Raw genomic sequence first — 24891 nt, 5'->3', positions numbered from 1 at the left:
TATAATCACAGGGTTTATCTTATCTATGACCAGCAGATGTTGGGTGCTATTTGGTGAAGTATGCAAAGCAGACAGGCAGCTCTAAATGGCTAAAATTTTGTTTATTTGGGCAATGCTTAAAACAACTAGATGTGTAAAAAAATTTTTTTTAATTAATTAATGTATTATTTTCTTTGGCTGCGTTGGGTCTTCGTTGCTGTGTGCAGGCTTTCTCTAGTTGCGGAGAGCGGGAGTTACTCTTTGTTGCTGTGTGTGGGCTTCTCATTGCGGTGGCTTCTTTTGTCGTCGAGCACAGGTTCTAGGTGCATGGGCTTCAGTAGTTGTGGCATGCAGACTCAGTAGTTGTGGCTCAGGCTCTAGAGCACAGACTCAGTAGTTGTGGCGCATGGTCTTAGTTGCTCTGTGGCATGTGGGATCTTCCCAAACAAGGGTTCAAACCCGTGTCCCCTGCATTGGCAGGCGGATTCTTAACCACTGCGCCACCAGGGAAGTCACTAGATGTGTAAAAACTTGAATTTGGTGCTAGCAGGCTTTTGAGCTAATTGGTCCCAGTCCACTGTTGGTGTTTTTTTCCAGTTTGATTGAGATGTAATTGACATACAGCGCTATATAAGGTTTAGGTGTACAGCATGATGATTTGACTTACAAATATCATGAAATGATTCTCACAATAAGCTTAGTGAACATCCATCATCTCATATAGATATAAAATCAAAGAAATAGAAAAAAATATTTTTCTTGTGATGAGAGCTATTAAGATCTACTCTCTTAACAATTTTCATATATAACATACAGCACTATTAATTATACTTATCATGTTGTATATTGCATCCCTAGTACTTATTTATCTTATAACTGGAAGTCTGTACCTTTTGACCACCTTCATGCCATTCCCCCTTCCCTTCCCCCTGCCTCTGGTAACCACAAATCTGATCTCTTTTTCTATGAGTTTGTTTTTGAAGTATAATTGACCTACAACACTATGTTAGTTCCTGTTACACAACATAGTGATTTGGTATTTATATATGTTTCAAAATGATCACCATGATAAGTCTAGTTACAATATGTCACCATACTACATAGTTATTGACTATGTTCCCCACACTGTACATAGCAGTATATATATATTATATATATGATTATTATATATGTGATTATTTAAAGTTGCTGATCTCTTAAGTAGATACATTTTTAAAACCCTGCATTTTTACTAACCCCCCCACCAATGTTTACTGTTTTTGAAATTATACTTTACATCTTTTTGTTTTGTGTATCTCTTAACTACATATTGTGGATATAGATGATTTTACTACTTTTGTCTTTTAACTTTCCTGCTAGCTTTATACATGGCTGATTTACTATCTTTATTGTATATTTGCCTTTACCAATGAGATTTTCCTTTCATAATTGTCACGTTTCTAGTTGTGGCCTTTCTGCTTTTGCTTAGATAAGTTGCCTTAACATTTCTTGTAAAGCTGGTTTGGTGGTGCTGAACTCTTTTAGCTTTTGTTTGTCTCTAAATCTTTTGATCTCTCCATCAAATCTGAATGAAAAGCCTTGCCGGGTAGAATATTCTTAGTTGTAGATTTTTCCCTTTCATCTCTTTAAATATACCCTGCCACTCCCTTCTAGCCTGCAGGCTTCCTGCTGAATAGTCAGCCGATAGCACTATGGGAGTTCCTTTGTATGTAACTTGCTGCTTTTCCCTTGCTGCTTTTAATATTCTCTTTATCTTTAATTTTTGCCATTTTAACTACAATGTGTCTTGCTGTGGTCCTCTTTGAGTTGATCCTATTTGGGACTCTGTGTGCTTACTGGACCTGGATGTCTGTTTCCTCTCCCAGGTTAGAGAAGTTTTCAGCTATTATGTCTTCACATAAGTTCTCTGCCCCTTTCTCTCTCTCGTCTAATTCTGGGACTCCTATAATACAAATGCTATGCTTGATGTTGTCTCTTAAACTGTCCTCATTTCTTTTTTTTTTTCTTTTTCCTGTTCAGCTTCAGTGTTTTCTACTACTCTGTCTTCCAGTTTGCTGATCCATTCCTCTGTATCATCTAATTTACTATTGATTCCTTATAATGTATTTTTCATTTCAATTATTGTATTCTTCATCTCTGTTTGGTTCTTCTTTATATTTCCTAACCCTTTGTTAAAAACTGCTAACTTCTCCCTCTGTTCATCCAATCTTCTCCTGAGTTCTTGGAACACCTTTATAATCATTATCTTGAATTCTGTAGAGGAGATTGCCTATCTCCACTTCACTTAGTTCTTCTGAGATTTTATCCTGTTCCTTCATTTTGGACACATTCCTCTGTTGCCTTACTTTGCCTAATTTGCTGATTTTATTTCTATGTATCTTGTAGGTAGGCTATGTTTCCTGGCCTTGGAGAAGTGGCCTTTGGTAGGAGATGTCCTATGCAACCGAGGAGCTCTGCTGCCAGTGTCTATGCCCCCAGATTGCCTCCTGCCTCTTCGGGAGGTCCTCCAAGATTTGCAGGTAGGTCTGACCCAGGCTCCTTTCAAATTACTGCTTTTGCCCTGGATTCCAGAGCATGTGAGATTGTGTGTAGGCCCTTTAAGAGTGGAGTCTCTATTTCCCACAGCCCTCTGGCTCTCCTGAAAGTAAGCCATGCTGACCTTCAAAGCCAAACATTCTGGAAGCTCACATTCCTGGTGCAGGATCCCCAGGCTTGGGAGCCTAATGTAGGACTCAGACTACTCACTTCTTGAGGAGAACCTCTGCCATTGTAATTATCCTCCCATTTGTAAATTGCCCACCTGGAGGTATAGATCTTGACTATACCATATCTCTGCCCCTCCTACCCATCTCATGGTTACTTCTTTATATCTTTAATTGTAGAAGATCTTTTCTGCTAGTCTTCCAGTTCTTCTCATCAAGAGTTGCTCTATAAATAGTTGTAATTTTGGTGTGCCCATGGAGGAGATGAGCTCAGGGTCTTCCTACGCTGCCAACTTGGCCACTCCCCTATTAGTTGATCTTACAGTATTTGGCTGGAACATCCTTCAGTCAATGACACTTTATACCTACATCTATTAATAAATGAGTGTTCTCAAGTGAAGCAATTCATCCATTCTGATTTTTTTTAATGTAGGTTTTATTGAGGGTTTGAACCACAATCTAAGAAAGTAATATCCTTGGGCACTGTTTTGATTCACTGCAGACTGATCTCCCAGTGTTGCTTTTTAGTATCATGAAATTGATCTTTTTGGAAGGATACAATAAGAAGAAGCCTTATATCTTACAAGTCTTAGATATAAGCAGCCTTATATCTATATTTGCGGTGGAGTTATTATTGAAGTTATTGTGTGCTATATCTTTAAGTGTTCCCTACACCAAGTCCCCTGAGTAATTTCTTTCAGAACTGAATGCTATAAAGTGTTGCTTGGCCTGAGAAAGTTAAGTTTTCTTCTTTTGGACTTTTCTTTGGGGTTATGTTTTCCAGGAAGCTCAAAGCTGATTTTGTGTGTGTATGTGTGTGTGTGTGTGTGTGTTCACTTTCATTTTATCTCATCCTGATTTTTAGTATATTTTTGATTATTAGATTATGTGTGTTACCTAAAAGCACCCTCAAATTCTTCATAGTCTCAAAGCACGGGAAAAATAAATAAGCAACTAAATAGTAAATTTATAATGTTTTGATACACAATTTTTTTTCTTGAAATGCCATAGGCTGATTTATTTGTATCTGTTCAAAAAAGTGGTCCTAAATTGTTTGTGAGAGTCAGTGGCAAATAGACACCAGGAGAACAGCCAGAAAGCCCTAAGAGTATAAAAATACAACTTTAGTTAGGGATAAGTGGTTTCTCAATTGGGTGGATCTAGTCACTGCTCTTTTCTCAGATTTAGGAATATCCATTGTTTTCCATTACCACTGAGGTCTACCTTCTGGTACAGTACTTCCAAAGTTTCAAAATTTTTACCAACAAGGCTGTTGAAAGCAGGGATATAAGTGGTATTTACAGTGTAATGTCCATGGACTTTGTTGCCAAACTCTATTACAAGTGAACTTCCAGGAAGATTTGTGCTATTGGGAAGAGCTTCTACTGTTTTCAAGGATTTCAGACAATTGTATGCAAGTTTAAGATTTGAGGCTTTCTTTTCTACATTGACAAAAAGAAGTTACACCCTCATTAAGACACATATAGTTTTAGTATTAGTTGAATTCATATTTCTGTTTTAAGCATATTTACACTAATCCTCCAAGAGAAGGCTTAGAGAAAATTATGATTAAAATATTTATAGGACAATGCTCATAAACATACCAGCTGACTGATTAAAAAAAAAAAGAATCCAAGACTGCAACAGTAAAAGAAAGTTGACAGAAGGTGACCTCTTTATGCATTACAACCTGAGAAATCGTCTCCTACTCATTCATTCATTCAGCAAATATTTATTGAGAACATACTTTGTACCAGGCACCTTCTACTCTATTTCTAGCATGAAAACAATGAATATATATATAAACCAATATTTTATAATGCCAAACTCACAAGGAAAGTGTTAGCAACGTGTGGTTTTCTATAAAACAGACATAGTTTCAGAAAAGTTTTACATCTAAACATGAATATCTTTAATGAGACTGATTGGAGACATTTATCATTTCAATTAGACAACTCAATTATTCACTGAATAATCTGTCAGGTTCCTCATAATTTTTATTTTTCTTCCTGATGATAGACCAAAATAATATTTTTATTATTAAAAATGGATATGTGCCCATTGTAAAATATTGAAAAAATAAGAAAATGTAGGTTTACCCACAACCCTACCTCTCATATATAAATACTGCTAATATTCTGCTATGTTACTTTCTAATATTTTATGTATTTACATGTGTTGTTCATTGCAAACAACTTTGTTCATTGGGAACAATTTTATATCTCGTTTTATTCTCTTAGAATTATTTTCTGAACAGTTCCTATGTTATGAATAATTTTTTGAAGAATGCTTTAAAGAGATATCAATATTCTATCAAATGATGTTGCCATAATTAACTTGAATGATGAATATTTAGATTGTTTTTCACTCTTCACTACTATTGAAATTACTGTTAAAATTCCAAAGTTATCCATTCTACAGGCTCTCATACAACAGCCAAGATAAACCCAATACTGAATAAGAGTATTTTACCAGCTTAAAACAGAGGCAGCTGTCACAGGAACTAGAAAGGGCGACGATGAGCATTGCGCAGTTAGTTCCTCAAATTTTTTTTTTTTTTTGGCCACAGTGCACCGCTTGCAGGATCTCAGTGCCCCGACCAGGGATTGAACCCATGTTCCCTACAGTGGAAGCACTGAGTCTTAACCACCGGACTGCCAAGGAATTCCCCTCAAACATTTTAAGCGTTCAGTTACACGAGGAGTTTGGAATTCTGTCGTAATAGTCTTCCTCATGGTAATTGATGAAGCATGATATGAATATTAGGACTCTATGTGTCATAATAGGAGAGTGCAATATTGTGAAAAGTTCACAGATCTGGAATCAGAAATGTCTGGCTTTGAATCCGGAGTATTTGACCTTGAACAACATCTACAAAATGGGGATAATAATAACTTTGAATGATTCTGGTGAAGAATATACTAACTAATGTATGTAATGTGTCTAATACAGTGTCCATCTATAATAAATGCTCAATTTATTGTAGATTAATTATAATGAATAATAATGGCTATTATTTTTAAATTATATATACATGTATATGTATATTTCCTTATTTAATAAAAATCATTCTATTGGGCAAGGCAATGTCTTTTACCTAACTTTAGTGACCCTACGCAGATATTCCAGAGGACAGTGACTTGCAAAAATTTCTTCTCGTGTGAATCAAAAGCCTACAAGCTCTCCAAAACAACAATTTCTCCATTAGTTGTGAAATAGATGTCTTAACAGAAACTGTTAGCAGAGCAACTGATCAGTAACAAAAATTGATCTATTTGTCACTAAGGACAGCAATTGGAAGTTAAAAGCCTCCACCCCAGGAATGGATTTTCTATCTTCTAGTGTCACACAAACCACTCAGAGATTGTGTTTTATCTTTTCCATTAAAACAACTCTAAAAGATAATTAACTAGAAAGCAGGACCTGGGGCTTCTGCTCTTAAACAATAAATTAATTGGAAGGAGGAGGAGCATTGGAACATCACCTCCAAAGTGACCTCATGACTGCAAAAGGGCTGCCTGGTCATAATGGACGCCTTTAAAACTCCAAGCCTACTGTCACCGTGCATGCTGGGAGCCATAGATACATAGGTGTGGACATCGGATTTTCTTCCTTTGGGGACGGTGAGCATTTATCAGTGACCAGAAACCACATTTCCAACGTTTAAACCAGTGAGTCTCAACTCTGCCTGTGTATGAAAATTTCCTGAAGAGGTTTTAAAAACACCAGTGATGGCCCCCCACAAATAAATCTGAACCTATGGGGAGCATTTTGGTTTAGGCCAGTGGATATCAAACTTTAGCATACATCGGAATCACCTGGAGGGCTTGTTAAGACACAAATTGCTACCCCACATCTAACACAGTGCTTTTGCCTGGTGTAAGTGCCCTAAAAATATTTGCTGAATAAACAGTGTTAGATTTGCATTTGAAAAGAGCAAACTTCTAGGACAAGGTAGATTAACTGGTGTCCATGGATGGAATTTTCTGCAGTGTTTCATGGGCATGTGCGTCTGTACACTCAGAGGCCAGTTCCTCACTTTCATCAGATTCTTAAGAGGGGGGTGGGGTTCCGTGATCTAGAAATGTTACAAGGCACTCTTATAGGAATTAAATGTTATATCTTCATGAGTAGAATGAAGAAAAAAAGTAGTCTTTTGTTTTTCAAAAAAACTAACTTCAGTATTGACTAGCACAAAAAGCATTTCATCTTGTTAAAAGTAATCAATTAGCCACTAAAGACACTAGTCTCTCAATCTAAGAGCCAATCTGTTCTCTGCCTCTCTCACATGGTTGACGTGGAGAGGAAACAAAAGATGTGAACATGCTTTGAAAACTGTCTATTTCATCAGTGCTTTGTATTCTCTTGGAATACACTGCATGCCTAGTTTTACTCCTGATGCCCAGTAAATGCTTGTTAAGTGGGAGACTATAAATGGGCCTTCCCAGTGTTTCTCAGATTGTGGTCTCTGTACCACCTGCCAATGAGTCACCCAGTGGATGAGTTAAAAAAGCAGATTCCTAGGACCCCCTCCCTGGTCTAGCAAATTAGAATCTGTGTGGAGGGGGGAAGCGAGTGAATAGGACCTGGATTCTGACTTTTCTCAAACTTCTCAAATGATTTTGAAGCAGATGAAAATTTGAGAACCACTGAACTAAGCTGACATTGGCATTCCCACTCCTCATTGAAATCTCCATAGTAGGCAAAGGTAACTTACCTCCTTGGGTGGAGGAGAAGCAAGTTCAAAACAGGAAAACGGGTCTTCGCTGGTGGCGCAGTGGTTGAGAGTCCGCTTGCCGATGCAGGGGACACGGGTTCGTGCCCCGGTCTGGGAAGATCCCATATGCCGCGGAGCGGCTGGGCCCGTGAGCCATGGCTGCTGAGCCTGCGCGTCCGGAGCCTGTGCTCCGCAACGGGAGAGGCCACAACAGTGAGAGGCCCGCGTACCGCAAAAAAAAAAAAACAAAAACAAAAGAAAACTAGGCTGGCCCTTTCTGGGTAACGAAGGCCATGTATAATGCACAGAGAATGCAGTTTCTTTTCATGTACTTCTTACTGTGCTAATATTTGTGACCACTTTAGAAAGTAGCAAATGCAGGAAAAATAGGAGGGGGCATACCTTAAAATATATATCAAGCAAAAAGTTCAACAACTTAGACGTTGCTTTCTCATATAGTGGTATATGATTACGGGAGAGAATGATGAATAAGGTGATATCTCTGAAGATCCGGTAATAAGATTAGCTCACGTAGGGAGAGCTTGCTTGGTGTCAAAGCTGTGTTAAGTGTTTTACATTTTTATCTTATGAAACCTCATTAATTTGCCAATTAGTACAATGTTTTTTAATAAAATTAAATGTGGAACAAAGTTAAGAAAACATGGGCAATCAGTCCAGATACTTCGAGCCAACAGGTGAAGCCAGAAATCCAGGTTTGTCCTCAAGGTTATTAGCTTCAGCTTCTGTGAGGTCATTTGTCAGACAAGTTTGTTGGGCAGGGTTACGGTTTGATGAGCCAACAGGTGAAGCCAGAAATCCTGGTTTGTCCTCAAGGTTATTAGCTTCAGCTTCTGTGAGGTCATTTGTCAGACAAGTTTGTTGGGCAGGGTTACGGTTTGATGAGCCACCAGGTGAAATGGCTTAGGGAAGCACGAGGTAGTCCTCTTGGGAAAGAAAAACAAACACGTTTGGGACATCTAGTGCTATTTGTTATTTTCACCTGTGACACTGAGGATGGAGCTGCCAGCATTCCCATCAGAATGGAGAGGTCTAGTCAGTCAGTTAATATTTGAAAACTCTCCCCCGTTTGCATAGTACATAATAGAAGGCATCTTGTAGAAGGCGGGTTCCTCTGTCTCAGAGGAGTTTACAATCTATTATGAGGAAAGGAGGATAAACTCCCATATGTTTTTACTTATAAACTTGTATGTTAACCCTAAAAAGCAGCCTGAGCCTTACAGATTCGTGGGAAGGAATCAAGAGATGAAAAACAAAAGTAATGGAGCTCATGGAACCAGTTGGAATGCCCTATCTTCGGAGGAGTCCCAGTGTCCGGGGTTGGTTAGGCATAAAGAGAGGAGTCATAGAAAGCACCCAACACCAGCCTTGTCCAAGTCATGTTATGCTTTCCCGGCTCTGTCTCTGGGGGTTCTGCCATGTCTTCTCTCTGCACTGTCAGCCTCACAGGACCCCTGTTCCTCCTCCCTCTTCCTGAACCTATACAGCCTGACCCAGCTCCTGCAACGTCAGTGACAGAGGCACCAGTGAGGTGTGAGGTTTCTGGCCTCCCAAAATTCTACTTCATTCCCAACTCTGACTCTCCCTGGAGGTCTGAGTGTGCCCAGGGCACGGCTGTGCACCATGTTCTCTCGGGAGTCCTCCAGTCCCTCTTTTCAGTAGCCTACGGTAACTTTTTTATTTATTTATTTTATTTTTTATTTATTATTATTTTTTTGCGGTACGCGGGCCTCTCACTTCTGTGGCCTCTCCCGTTATGGAGCACAGGCTCCGGGCGCGCAGGCTCAGCGGCCATGGCTCATGGGCCCAGCCGCTCCGCGGCATGTGGGATCTTCCCGGACCGGGGCACGAACCCATGTCCCCTGCATCGGCAGGTGGACTCTCAACCACTGCGCCACCAGGGAAGCCCCCTACAGTAACTTTTTAAAAATATATATTTATTTATTTGGCTGCACTGGGTCTTAGTTGCGGTATGCAGGATCTTAGTTCCCTGACTAGGGATCAAACCCGGGCCCCCTGCCTTGGGAGCGCAGAGTCTTAGCCACTGGACCACCAGGGACGTCCCTAGCCTATAGTAACTTAATGAAGCGTGTGCTTAAGTCCAGCGGTGACCAAGAAGTGCTCCAGCCTATTGATTAATGTGATAACAACAGGAGAACATTATTACCTAGATCCCATATCCCAGGCAGTGAGCTTGATAATACTCAACTAGGATCATGGCATCAGGGGCATGCAAGGGTCTGTTATGCAGCCACTTCTCTGTGGATACTTGCTGCTGAGGTTAACCGTTCCTTTAGTCCCTTATTGGCTGCTTCTGCTGTGCCCCTCTGCTCTTGGGCAGCCAGGTCACAAAGCTCTCTCCCATGCTCCTGCATCACCCCAAGGCACCTCCAGGTCCACTGACCCACTCAGCCACACATCTCTAGAAGTGGGAGAAAACCCAAACCTCCCCTTACGATATCCCCCGTTCTTCTCACCGTGTTTTGGCATAAACGTTCATGTGTGAGTTCTCCTGATTTTGCTCTTGATATTCAAAGATGAGATTTTCGGACTAAAACAAAAACCAATAATCAGATTTCGTGGTACCCTCAAATACCTGGCTCTTGAAACGGAAACTCACGTTTTGAAGATTAACATCTCCCTTACTGAGGGAGTTCACGAGAATCTCCGTAGAGACCCAAAAGTCAACAATTTGACCCTTCTTTCTTTACCATTCATATCTTGAGAGCAGTCATCCTCAAAGCCATCTTTGATGCCAGAACAAAAGCACAGGGAAATGAAAAAAAAAAAAAAAAAAAAGAAGGAGCCTCGATGCTGAGAAATGCTGGCATTAGGTAGAGAGCTAAACTTCAGTTTACTCTCTGCAATTATCATCCCGGTACACAAGGAGGAAGCAAAACGTAGAATTCAAAATTTGGTTGCTTTTATCTTTTTTTAAGCAGAAAAATGAACATAATAGAAATATTGAGGACAGGCTGAGAGAGAGTGCATCAAGGATAATCTATTACAGATGAACTAAGGACAGATGGTACACTCCTTTTCCTCACTCTCTTTATTTAGTCTTGTTTAATCATTATTTTTTCATAAAGAGCATTTAGGTCAGAGTTCCTAGTTGTAAGCAAGAGAAACATACTCTGGCCAATTAAGCTGAAAAAGGATTTTATTAAAAGGATCCCAGGCAGCTCAGAGAAGTGTTGGGTTGACTGGAAAACCAGGCTCAAGGCTGTTTCTGGGAACAAGCCCCCAAACATCACCACAGAGGGGGCCTGACAAGGGGGCCCTCACAGTGACTGCTGCCACCAGATGTTACTGTTTGTCCTGATGCCATTAAGTGGAGTTTATCAAATCTGCAAATGCCATAGTCACCCAGGACGCTTCTGTACCAGGAACCGTTGGAACCACGCAGAAGCCTCACCGTCCTGCTGCCACCAAGGCCATCAGAAGGGGTATCATGCATAACTGCCTTCCCCAAACACTCATTGCCCGCTCAGCCTGACTGGAGGAGCCCAGGAAATATAAGAATGCCATTTTGAAAGCGGGAGGAAGGTTTGCGCGGGGAGGTGTGAGAATCAGCTTTTCTGGGCTCTATCTACCCTTGTGAGGCTAAATAGTCCCCTAAATGTAGTGAAACTATTCAAAAGATGCTGGATTAGGAAACTCAATATATGAAGTTAGAAGAAGGTAGCGATAACACCGCTGTGGAGTAATCACCAGGATATATGGTTATGTACAAATGCAAGGGAGTATAAAAATAAATGATATGCCGCCCTTTGTGTAGGAAAGGAAGGAAATAAGACACAATATCCTCTTGCAAAAATAAACATTAGGAGGCTAAAGAAGACACCATTAAAAATGATTACCTATGGTGGGGAGAAATGAGGTGGAAGAGGCAGGATGGAAGGAAGATTTCTTATCTGGATCTGATTTCTGAGTCATTACATGCTAAAGAATATCATTTTATTTAAATCTCAGTGACTGAAATTGAAAGCCAAACAAAATAAATGACCCTGGCTGTATATTAAATTATTAGGGTTACTCCACAGAGGAAAGATGTATTTCAAGTAACTTTAAAAGAGAGTACCTTGACTGTACATTCTTTTTTTTTCCTTTTTCTTTTTCTAATATTTATTTATTTAGGCTGTGCCGGGTCTTAGTTGCAGCATGCGGACTTCTTAGTTGCTGCATGCAGACTGGACTCACTTGTGGCTCACAGACTCTTAGTTGCAGCATGTGAACTCTTTAGCTGCGACACACATGCAGGGTCTATTTCCCTGACCAGGGATCGAACCTCAGCCCCCCGCACTGGGAGCGCAGAGTCTTACCCACTGGACCACCAAGGAAGTCCCAACTGTACATTCTTACTGGGATGCACTCTAAGGGGAAGAAAATCTGTGGAAAAATAATGTTTTAACTTTTTTCAGTGGTAATACTGGTATTGTTTTTGTTTTTGTTTTAATTTTTGTGTTCTTTGTTTTCTTTTATTGGGGTATAGTTGTTTTATAATGTTGTGTTATGGTATTGTTTTTAAAAGTAGTTTCTTTACATTATAGGATGAAATATAAGTGGAGGGAGATAAAACTATAAAATTAAAGAAATTAAGTAAAAATACTGTAATGACAAGATTAGAAATACGCATAGGAACTCATTTTTTTAAAATATGTATTTTTTACCTTTGCTCACTGAAATATCTAAGATATGATGTCACTGCATTTGCCTTTAGCACTCTTAGAACAGGAATTTTTGTCTCTCATACCAAGGATTCAGATTTGGTGCCCCAAAGCAAGAAAGAACACTTTCAAAGGCTAATGGAGTCATGTGCAAAGGACCCAGGAGCCAGCTTAAAGGGTCTTCCACTGATTATATTTGTGATGGTTTGAAACCTCCCCCCTCCATAACTGTAGTTTATTGAAATTCATTGAATTTATAAAAATCCACGAATCCATAGTGATACTAACAGAAGGAAAAGTCAGAAAAAAATAAACAAATGACACTCTCTTTTCACCATTTGAGGCATTTATTAAATTAACTCTTCTTGGGGGGGGCAATAATTTTCCCTCTACCCCTCTAGGTTCTTAGCTGAGCCCCCTCTGTAATAAAAGACAGATTAAAAGGAGAAAAACAAACAGAAGTTTAATAGCATGTATACCTCCCGTATAAGTGGGAGGTACCCAGTGTGAAGGGGTTTCAACCTAAAATGGAACCAGAATATATGAAATGGAGAATCTCACGCATGCCCCCTCAGAAGAATGGAACTTAGGAAATGAGAGACTGATTTCCTGTGAATGCCTGATTTATAGAAGTCCAAGACTTATCTCCTGACCAACGAACATCCCCACCCTCAAGCCAATGAAATTACTGCTTTAACTCCAGCTGGACTTCCCCTTCTTTGAGCTCCTTGCCCAGAAGTACAACCCACCCCAAATCTTCAACGGACCTGCCTGTGTTTCCCAGATTGCAATTCCTTGGCTACTCCCAAATAAACCCAATTTCTGGTCATTTGAGCTCACCTCAATTTACCTCATTATTTAGGCTGACATTCAATGGTGACAGAATGTGGGATCTGAAGAAAATGACCCCCTGAAGGGACAATGACCCTTGGAATCCAGCAAAGTATTTGCACTGAATGCCTTGAGCTCAGTGCTTCCCTGGGTCACCTTCTGCTTCTGATTTGACGAGTCTCCTCCTGGATTTTGAGCTCCCTCCTTTTGGTCTAATTCTCTGACTTTATTCAGGATTTGGATAAGGACAGATTGTCCTTCTGCTGAGTACTCTTTCGGTTTCTGAATTAGAGTGTGCTTGGTTTAGACTTAAACTGTGAATTTCCCTGACAGCAAAACTAAAATCAGTAGGCACCAATCAAGAACCTAAATAGAACTTGTCACCGTTTTTGTTTTTGTTTTTGTTTTTACGGTACGCGGGCCTCTCACTGTTGTGGCCTCTCTCGTTGCGGAGCACAGGTTCCGGACGCGCAGGCTCAGCGGCCATGGCTCACGGGCCCAGCCGCTCTGCAGTGTGTAGAATCTTCCTGGACCGGAACACAAACCCGTGCTTCCTGCATCGGCAGGCAGGCTCTCAACCCCTGCGCCACCCGGGAAGTCCAACTGTGTTGAAGAACTTGTCACCTTTATTTGAGAGAAAATTGTCTCCAAGCACAATATTTCCATGTAAGGATAATGTGGTCACGGATGAGTAAGTTTGACAACAGGTCTCTAGCCACCTGCAAGAAAATTCCCTCCAAGGAGGAACAGCTGGTCGTGGGTCAAATAGAGCTAAGGCCATCTACCAGGAAAAAGAAGTATCCTGTGAAAGGCATACTATCAAAAAATACCCAAGGGCTTCCCTGGTGCCGCAGTGGTTGAGAGTCCGCCTGCTGATGCGGGGGGCACAGTTCGTGCCCCGGTCCGGGAAGATCCCACATGCCGCAGAGCGGCTAGGCCCGTGAGCCATGGCCGCTGAGCCTGCGCGTCCGGAGCCTGTGCTCCGCAACGGGAGAGGCCACAACAGTGAGAGGCCCGCGGACCGCAAAAAAAAAAAAAAAAAAAAAAACCCAAGTCCCAACCCTAAGCATACCCGTTAAGCTATCTAGAACTTTTTTTCTTTGCCCTCAGGAAAACTCCAAAAATTAGATCTCAGTCGTCTAAATGTTCTAAGGATGCCCCGCCTTTAGGAACCTCAGCCAATTTTATGTTAAAAAAAAATTATGGGACTTCCCTGGTGGTCCAGTGCCTAAGGCTCTGTGCTCCCAATGCAGTGGGCCTGGGTTCAATCCCTGGTCAGGGAACTAGATCCCACATGCTGCAACTAAGAGTTCACATGCAACAACTAAAGTTCCCGCATGCCACAACTAAAGATTCCACAAGCAACAACGAAGATCCTGCGTGCTGCAGCTAAGACCCTGCGCAGCCAAATAAATAAACATATAAATAAATATTTTTAAAAAATTATGGTGTCTCTTTATGTGCATGGATCAATCTTATTAAAGACAAACTTGAGCTACAATGGCTTTATGAGGAATGTTCCAATTAGACAAGATCGTTTATTTAAGAAGTTCATTTGAAAGCAAGGGCTCCCAAATCAAACAAACAGAATGGGATCCCTATTTTAATTGGCATGCAGAAGCTTCCAAAAAGCTTCAAAATTCCAAAGTAACTTATTCAAAGATTCCTTGAAAAAGGCTAATGAAAAATTAAAGATACAAGAGGTACCTAGAACAAAAGACTATAAGGCACACATAACATCTACTGCTTCCTTCTACCCTTCACTTGAGTACTCATTCTACTAATTTTCTGTCTGAATTGTCTCTCCACTCTGAAGAGACTACACAACCATTAAAAAGAGTCCACCAATTTAGTGGCCTTACAGACACCCCCGTATCTACCCTCGAAGTTCCCCCTTATGGGCCCATATCAGTGTTGACGGGACTCCAAGGGGTTCTCCTGTAACTGCTACCAGTTATTCCCTTAAACAGCCAAAGGGAAACTAAAATTAAAATTATTGGAAAATCTTGACAACTTCTGGTAAATAGTGGAGCTACACTCTACTTTAAACCCAACTTACTCCAGAGCCTACAGATTAAATCCTAGGAAAACTGACAGAAGGATGAGAATTCTTTTGATAGTCAGCTCTCCCAAATCTCTGTCCGTACTGCCAGTCTAGAAAGGAAAATAAAATTTCATATTTTCCCTACTTTTCCAAATCCAGACCTATCAGTTATTGCTCCTTTCTTTCCCAGGGACAGCTGTTACCTTCCTGTTTGTTTCATTTTGTGTCCTGAGAACTTGGCTTGGCAACCATCAGGTTGGGGACCCCAAAATGTGGTGGAATAGAAATATGAGTTGCACCACATTTGTGGCTTGGGTCCTACCAATTATTGCCAGCCCTCAGAGGAATTGTCTTTCTTTTCTTTTCTTTTTCCTTCTTTCTTTCTTTCTTCCTTTCTTATTTTTTAGGGGGGTCAGTGTTGTCTTTGTTTGTCTCGACTGAAACCTGACAAGTTATTTGAAAGGATTTTTTCAGTAGCTCTATGGTCAAAAGTTGGCCAAACTGTCAGCTGATATTCAGAGCCTGACAGAAACTTCTTTTAAGGCATTTTTCCCTAAGCTAAATGAAACTATGTACCCAAAGGGAAAGAAAAACCTTCCAAAGACAAAGCTCTAAGTCTCAAACAGAGGAATATTTGATTTCTATCTAAGTTGAACATTTCCCTGATCTAAAGAAGCAAATTGAAGATAATATAGTCAGATGGGTGGATCAACCTATGATGTCACTCAAGCTGCAATCCAATCCCTAGAGGAATTAGAAACAATTGTACTTGTTTACGAATCTAATCTTTACAAGAAACGGAGTTCAGCTCTAGAAGCAAATCAAAGCCCACCTATCCTTTTTACCAATCCCCAAACCTCCCCTAGTCATCTCAAAAGGCTTGCGGATATTGTATTAAAAAAAAAAAAAGTCTGAATTTAAGAAACCGAAGTCCTTCTTGGAGGAACTTGCGTTTTCCCCGCGCCTTTGAGATGTAAATGTTCTACTTGGTTTTCCCTTGGAACTCTTAATTATGTCATATCTTTGAAGTGCAAACTTCAAGGAGGTCATTCTTATCAGAAGCGGGGGAAGAAAGGAAAGTTACTTAGAATCTAGGCAAATGAAAAATCTTAAAACTCCACAAATGTTAGTAAAAAATATAGGCTGTCTGAACAGATAAACTTATGCCATCAGCCAGAAACACTATTTGGATCAAATTGTTCTTTTATAAGCTAGTGAGTTTTGCATTATCTTACCCATCTCACAGCTAAAATTTTAAAACAAAAGTTATAAGATTTGTTTTCATCTGTCTATATGTTTATGTATGTCTATGTATGTACATTATAGATGTGTGATATTTTTCTACCTGCAGACGGTATTGCCAACATTAATTTGTAAAAGAACTCTATGTAATTGGCTTAAAGAAAAATAAGTGCCTATATGAATTAAGTATTTCTAGACTCTCAGAAATATTGAAAGTAACCCAAATGTGTTTTCAAGTTCACATGATCTAGGATAAGTCTTTAGTGTCTACTAAAAAAAATGCACAATCTAAAAGCTGATAATTATGTTTTGTTTAGTGGACATACTGAGGACATAAGCCTGGGAGACAGCCTCTCAGATAGCTCTGAGGGACTGTTCCAAAGAGGTAAGGGAGAAGTCAGGATATATAGGAGTTCAAACAAACAAACAAAAAACAGGTAGTAGAACATCAAAAGATTACCGCTAATTAAACAAAAGCAGACTTCTCAAGTTAAAGAATTTAGCGCTTTTCTATGTATTAGAAGATGCAAGAGTCTAGGGTCAATGAAATTGTTCCTTTGATATGCACCTTAACTATCTACTGCCAGTGTCCTGTTTTTCTCCATCCTGAAGACCTTCAGGGAGCACCATCGGGGTGGCTGCAGTGACTGATGGCTTCATGGCCACAGTATCCTTTGTTTACTGATAAGGTGGGCTGACTTTCTCTGCCCACATTAATAAATAAAATCTAGTTTGTTGATTTAATTTTAGAAGTCATGCTTTTAGAGTCATCAGCATTAAAAATAAAACTTTTATTCTACCTAGGTTTACTAAAATAAGCTCGTGTTATCTCTGTCACAGAATTTGTCAGCAAGAAAGATAACTTAAGAACATGGTTACCTGTTCAAAGTCTAATGAAATTTTCATGAGTAATCTAAACGTAACGGTTATTAACAAGTAAATTAAATAGATGTAAGTGAGATATAAGTTTATAAATAAACTTTTCAACAATAATTGTACTTTATGGTATGTGTACTTAAAAATAATTTCCAAAATCTTTTTGGTTACTTGAAACTTTATAGTCATACTGAGATAACTTGATTGATGGGTATTCATTGAATATCTAGATCATTTCCAAATAATATAAAAAAATAAAAACATTACTGTGCATAGGTTTGTATACTTTTGACTTCCTTTTACAGAGAAACTAAAGTTTTTTCGTTCTATTAGTAAACAAGTTTTTGTGCCACATTGAAAATCTTACTATGAGGAAGAATATACTTCTGTAAGCAGATAGGGCAAGAAGTGCCCCGAGGAAAAGAACCAGTTATAGTTTTTGACATAAGAGAAGCCACTTTTGGCCTAAATCATTTTGTGATTTAAGCCTGGCCGCAATGCTTGCCCTTGAACAGATCTCAGTAATAACGATATTAAGGGAACAGAAGAACACAGACAGTGAGTCTTTTTTTTGAAAATAGACAATTCTTAAAGGTTACACTCCATTTACAGGGTTCAGTACTGGCTCTCTTCCCCATGTTGTACAATACATCCTTGTAGCCTATCTTACACCCAATAGTTTGAACCTCCCACTCCCCACTCGTATGTTGCTCCCCTTCCCTCTCCCCACCAGTAACCACTAGTTTGTTCTGTGTATCTGCACCACAACCTTCTTTAAAAAGAGAAATTCGGGGCCTTCCCTGGTGGCGCAGTGGTTGAGAGTCCGCCTGCAGATGCAGGCGACACAAGTTCATGCCCCGGTCCGGGAGGATCCCACATGCCGCGGAGCGGCTGGGCCCGTGAGCCATGGCCACTGGGCCTGCGCGTCCGGAGCCTGTACTCCACAGGGGGAGAGGCCACAGCAGTGAGAGGCCTGCGTACCGAAAAAAAAAAAAAGGGAGAGAAATTTGTCATAAAACCACGTTCCATATGAAGGACTAATAATGCCGTTTAGCCTGTGCTGCCCTCACACGGTGACAGCAGTATTTGCACAGGAAACACAAATGTCAACCACTTCCTGCCTCTCACTAGGTCTCCACATTTTCTTCTTGCCCTGAAATTCCAAGAATCAGAACAAATTCTCCTGTTTTACAAGGTTATTTTTCCTTTATTCCTGAGAGTGAATCTGATTTTCTTAAGAAATGTCCTGATGCATAAGTGGTTTTTGTTCAATGACAGTCATAGGCGTAGTATGTAAGCCTGAAAATTTCAGTCTCACTCCTTTCTGTACTTTTTATTATGTATGCTTTTCAAAATACCAAAAAAAAAAAAAAAAACCAAACAAAGGTAAAATAATATCACGATCCAATATTCCTTTAGGAATTAGAAATCAAAATATAGTATATAAGCTATCCTAATGGGTGTGAAGTGCAATTTCATTGTGGTTTTGATTTGCGTTTCCCTAAGGATTAATAATGTGAGCAAATTTTCATGTGCTTATTGGCCATTTTGTATATCTTCCTCGGAGAAATGTACGTTCAGACTCATTGTTCATTTTTTAATTGGATAGTTGGGGGTTTTGTCGCTGAGTTGTAAGAATTGTTTATATATTATAGATACCAGAACTTTATCAGAAAACAGAGTATATAAATACTGACTCCCAAACTTTATTAAAATCTATTACACAAGGGGGCGCTAGATTAACATATAATAGGCTGACTCGCGCAAGAACCAACATTTAAATTAGCTTTAGAATATAATTTAACCTAAAATAAATTTTAGCTATTGCTTTCCACAGCTGAGAATTGTCAGTATTCACCAATTGAAGAGTTTTTTCACATTCCACGTGGGAATTAATCTCTTTTTACACCTGACATTTCAAAAGTTTCTTTGAATGAATCCTCCCAGCGCGTGTGCACACACACACACACACACACACACACACAAATGCCTGGCAAATCAACACACACACCTCTCACTTGATCTGAAATAGCAATGAGGTCTTATCCTATTAAGCATTTTTATTACCCATGTAATGCGTTATATAAGTAATTAGAAGCAGTTGTCAAAATAAATTAAGTAAACTCTACTGGTGATGCAGCATGTCTGTCCTTAAAAAGGTTATTCATTTACATGCATTCTTAGTTTAAAACTTTAAGGGAATTACGTGTTGTCATTAATCATAGTTCATTCTGGTAAACTTGTTCCTCCTAACTTTACACTTCCCCACCTCGCAAAGTTATTCATAGGAACCATCAGGCCAAATCAGCAAAATTTTCAGGAGTGGTAAGAAATATCCAGAAACATTCATGTCCTCATTTCAAATTTGCCCCGTAAATGTCCATAGTATAAAAATTTGAATTTATGTAGAGGAAAACTCAGCAAGCTGTAATTAAAGTTTAAGGGAAAAAATGCTCACAATTTTAAATCTCCTTCTACGGACTGGGTATTCAATTAATAACTTTGTACAGATAACCCTAAATTTTATTGTCTCTCCCTATCCCCATCACACTACACTAAGTTAAAAACAGTGTAAGTTCTTGGTATAGATGGGTGTGGATTTAAATCCCAGACTCTGAGCCTCAGTTTTCTCATCTCTAAAACAGGATCAATATTCTCAACGTACCTGGTATACCGTGATGGTATTTTAAATAAGATAATGTTTGTACATCATGCTGGTCAAATAATATCTACAAGCGTCAGATATTCTTCCTCTTTCCTTTCTTTTCCTTCCTTCCTTCTTCTCTCTTCTCCTTCCTCCCTTCCTAAGTTCTCTGATTTTAAAAGGTGTCAGGCTTCAAACAGTGGTAAGGTTTATACAGTACGCTGCTCTTACCGCCATGTTTAATATTTGGTTATTTTTCTCTGTCAGCTTCTCCTTGCCCCCCTCCCAAACCATGCCATTCCCCACACCCATGTACAAAAATGCTCACGGGGAGCTCCTTAGGGGCTGTACTCCAAGCACTTCGCAGAGCACAGCACCTGGTGCAGGCTAAGTGAATCGACTCTACTGTGTCAAAGGTCTTCTTCTTTTCCTATTATGGTTCATTTCAGCTATACTGAGGATTCAGCGATACACTATACCAATTGTCTTAGACAGAGTTTTTAGTGGTAGGCAATAGAATCCACTCCACTAGTGAAGAGTTTTTTTTCAGGGATAGAGACAGCTCCCAGAATTGTTGGGATGACTGCAGAAATGGGCTGAACTTCAGAAGCTGCTGGCTCTTCCACAATAGGAAGCTGTTGAATCTGAAAGCCACTGCTGCTGACAGCAATATGCCACTGGTGCAATGATCTCTATTGGCGAAATGGATGCCCCAAACTCTTCTTTTCCCTCCACATAACTCAGAGGGAGAGCCTCTTTGAATGTTGCAACCTGAGTTACACCTGGAACTCTACCTTTAAGAGAGACGGCGGAATGTAACTGTTAGTTTTACACACAGGAAGGCACAATAGAATTGATGTTGGGGAGGATTTAAAATGAGTCAATCCAGAGAATCTCTACATTCTTTGCTTTCTATTCGGTTTATTTTCATATAATTATTAGAGCTTTCAAATACATTATTGGAAAAAGAAATGAAGAAAACAGTAGTAAAGATCAATAAAGATCAATAAAACTAAAAGCTGATTCTTTGAGATAATAAACAAAATTTATAAACCTTTAGCCAGACTCATCAAGAAAAAAAGGGAGAAGACTCAAATCAATAGAATTAGAAATGAAAAAGGAGATGTTAAAACAGACACCGTAGAAATACAAAAGATTGTAAGAGACTACTACAAGCAACTATATGCCAATAAAATGACAACCTGGAAGAAATGGACAAATTCTTAGAAAAGTGCAACCTTCCAAGACAGAACCGGGAAGAAATAGAAAATATGAACAGACCAATCAGAAGCACTGAAATTGAAACTGTGATTAAAAGTCTTCCAACAAACAAAAGCCCAGGACCAGATGGCTTCACAGGAAAATTCTATCAAACATTTAGAGAAGAGTTAACACCTATCCTTCTCAAACTCTTCCAAAAAATTACAGAGGGAAGAACACTCCCAAACTCATTCCATAAAGCCAACATCACCCTGATACCAAAACCAGACAAAGATATCCCCAAAAAAGAAAATTATAGACCAATACCACTGATGAACATAGAGGCAAAAATCCTCACCAAAATACTAGCAAACAGAATCCAACAACACATTAAAAGGATCATAAACCATGGTCAAGTGGCATTTATCACTTGCAAGGATTCTTCAGTATACGTGAGGATTCTTCAATATATGCAAATCAATCAATGTAATAAACCATATTAACAAACTGAAGGATAAAAACCATATGATAATCTCAATAGATGCAGAAAAGCTTTTGACAAAATTCAACACCCATTTATGATAAAAACTCTCCAGAAAGTGGGCATAGAGGGAACCTACCTCAACATAATAAAGGTCATATATGACAAAACCACAGCAAATATTATTCTCAATGCTGAAAAACTGGAAGCATTTCCTCTAAGATCAGGAGCAAGACAAGGGTGCCCACTCTCACCACTATTTTTCAACATAGTTTTGGAAGTCCTAGCCATGGCAATCAGAGAAGAAAAAGAAATAAAAGGAATACAAATTGGAAAAGAAGTAAAACTGTCACTGTTTGCAGATGACCTTATACTATATGTAGAAAATCCTAAAGACGCCACCAGAAAACTACTAGAGCTAATCAATGAATTTAGTAAAGTCGCAGGATACCAAATTGATACACAGATATCTCTAGCATTCCTATACACTAAAAATGAAAAATCAGAAAGAGAAATTAAGAAAACCATCTCATTTACCATTGCAACAAAAAGAATAAAATACCTAAGAATAAAGCCACCTATAAAGGTAAAAGACCTGTATGCAGAAAACTATAAGACACTGATGAAAGAAATCAAAGACAACACAAACAGATTGAGAGATATACCATGCTCCTGGATTGGAAGAATCAATATTGTGAAAATGACTATACTATCCAAAGCAATCTACAGGTTCAATGCAATCCCTATCAAATTACCAATGGCATTTTTCACAGAATTAGAACAAAAAATTGCACAATTTGTATGGAAACACAAAAGACCCCGAGTAGCCAAAGCAGTCTTTTTTTTTTTTTATGGCTTTCTTTTCTTTTCTTTTTTTTTTAACATCTTTATTGGAGTATAATTGCTTTACAATGGTGTGTTAGTTTCTGATTTATAACAAAGCGAATCAGTTATACATACACATATATCCCCACATCTCTTCCCTCTTGGGTGGATCATCTTTACTATCATTACTCTGAATTCTTTTTCAGGTAGGCTGCCTATTTCCTCTTCATTTGTTAGATCTGGTGGGTTTTTACCTTGCTCCTTCATCTGCTGTGTATTTCTCTGTCTTCTCATTTTGCTTAACTTACTGTGTTTGGAGTCTCCCTTTCACAGGCTGCAGTTTCGTAGTTCCCGTTGTTTTTGGTGTCTGCCCTGAGTGGGTAAGGTTGGTTCAGTGGGTTGTGTAGGCTTCCTGGTGGTGGAGACTAGTGCCTGTGTGCTGGTGGATGAGGCTGGATCTTGGCTTTCTGCTGGGCAGGTCCAAGTCTGGTGGTGTATTTTGGGGTGTCTGTGTCCTTATTATGATTTTAGGCAGCCTCTCTGCTAATGGGTGGGGTTGTATTCCTGTCTTGCTAGTTGTTTGGCATAGGGTGTCCAGCACTGTATCTTGATGGTTGTTGAGTGGAACTGGGTCTTGGCGTTGAGATGGAGATCTCTGGGAGATTTTCACCATTTGATATTATGTGGAGCTGGGAGGTCTCTTGTGGACCAATGTCCTGAGCTTGACTCTCCCACCTCAGAGGCACAGCCCTGACACCTTGCCGGAGCACCAATAGCCTGTCATCCACACACCTCAGAATAAAAGGAAGAAAAAAAAAAAAAGAAAGAAAGAAAGAAAGAAGAAGATAAAATAAACAAAATAAAATAAAGTTATTAAAATAAAAAATAATTATTAAAAAAAATATTTTAAGTAATAAAAAAAAGGAAAGAAAGAAAGAAGAGAGCCACCAAACCAAAAAACAAATCCACCACTGATAACAAGCACTAAAAACTATACTAAAAAAATAAATAAATAAACCGGACAGACAGAACCCTACGACAAATGGTAAAAGCAAAGCTATACAGACAAAATCACACACAGAAGCATACACATGCACACTCACAAAAAGAGAAAAAGGGAAAAAAATATATATATATCATTGGTCTCAAAGTCCACATCCTCAAGTTGGGATGATTCGTTGTCTATTCACGTATTCCACAGATGCAGGGTACATCAAGTTGATTGTGGAGCTTTAATCTGCTGCTCCTGATGCTGCTGGGAGAGATTTCCCTTTCTCTTCTTTGTTTGCACAGCTCCTGGGGTTCAGCTTTGGATTTGTCCCTGCCTCTGCGTATAGGTCACCTGAAGGCGTCTGTTCTTCGCTCAAACTGGACAGGGTTAAAGGAGCAGCTCATTCAGGGGCTCTGGCTCACACCAGGGGGAGGGAGGGGTACGGAGTGTGGGGCGAGCCTGCGGCAGCAGAGGCCAGCATGACATTGCACCAGCTGAGGCATGCCATGTGTTCTCCTGGGGAAGCTGTCCCTGGATCATGGGACCCTGGCAGTGATGGGCTGCACAGGCTCCTGGGAGGGGAGGTGTGGATAGTGACCTGTGCTCGCACACAGGCTTCTTGGTGGCTGCAGCAGCAGCCTTAGTGTCTCATGCCCGCCTCTGCGGTCCACGCTGATAGCCACGACTCGCACCCCTCTCTGGAGCTCCTTTAAGCAGCACACTTAATCCCCTCTCCTCGTGCACCAGGAAACAAAGAGGCAAGAAAAAGTCTCTTACCTCTTCCAGCTCCAGACTTTTTCCCAGCCTCCCTCCCAGCTAGCTGCGCACTAGCCCCCTTCAGGCTGTGTTCACGCAGCCAACCCCAGTCCTCTCCTTAGGGTATGACCTCCAAAGCCCGAGCCCCAGCTCCCAGCCTCCACCTATCCCAGCGTGTGAGCAGACAAGCCTCTCAGGCTGGTGAATGCTGGTCGGCTCTGATACTCTGTGCGGGAATCTCTTAGCTTTGCCCTCCGCACCCCTGTCGCTGCACTCTCCTCCATGGCTCCAAAGCTTCCCCCCTCTGCCACCTGCAGTCTCTGCCCACGAAGGGCCTTCCTAGTGTGTGGAAACCTTTCCTCCTTCACAGCTACCTCCCACTGGTTCAAAGCAAACTTGAGAAAGAAAAATGGAGCTGGAGGAATCAGGCTCCTGGACTTCAGACTAAACTACAAAGCTACAGTAATCAAGAGAGTGTGGTACTGGCACAAAAACAGAAGTATAGATCAATGGATCAGGATAGAAAGCCCAGAGATAAACCCACGCACATATGGTCACCTTATCTTTGATAAAGGAGGCAGGAATGTACAGTGGAGAAAAGACAGCCTCTTCAATAAGTGGTGCCGGGAAAACTGGACAACTACATGTAAAAGAATGAAATTAGAACACTCCCTAACACTGTACATGAAAATAAACTCAAAATGGATTAAAGACCTAAATGTAAGATGGATATTATAAAACTCTTAGAAGAAAGCATAGGCAGAACAGTCTTTGATATAAATTGCAGCAAGATCCTTTTTGACCCACCTCCTAGAGTAATGAAAATAAAAACAAAAATTAATAAATGGGAGCTAATGACACTTAAAAGCCTTTGCACAGCAAAGGAAACCATAAAAAAAGATGAAAAGACAACCCTCC

At 40.0% G+C, this 24891-nt stretch overlaps 1 long non-coding RNA gene across 1 annotated transcript; it reads left to right on the top strand.

Moving 5' to 3' along the window:
• Window positions 1-1315: 1315 nt before the first annotated feature.
• Window positions 1316-24126, top strand: LOC149747889 (uncharacterized). Its single transcript, XR_016395203.1, has 3 exons — window positions 1316-1844; window positions 2365-2498; window positions 5251-24126. It is a non-coding gene; the product is annotated as an uncharacterized LOC149747889 (long non-coding RNA).
• The last annotated feature ends 765 nt before the right edge of the window (window positions 24127-24891 follow it).

Source organism: Delphinapterus leucas, chromosome 12 (genome assembly GCF_059928025.1).
Source record: "Delphinapterus leucas isolate spDelLeu-1000000601 "Yukka" chromosome 12, BTC_Dleu_Yukka2, whole genome shotgun sequence".
Taxonomy (NCBI): Eukaryota; Metazoa; Chordata; class Mammalia; order Artiodactyla; family Monodontidae; genus Delphinapterus; species Delphinapterus leucas.
This window is presented reverse-complemented; position numbering and strand designations above follow the sequence as displayed.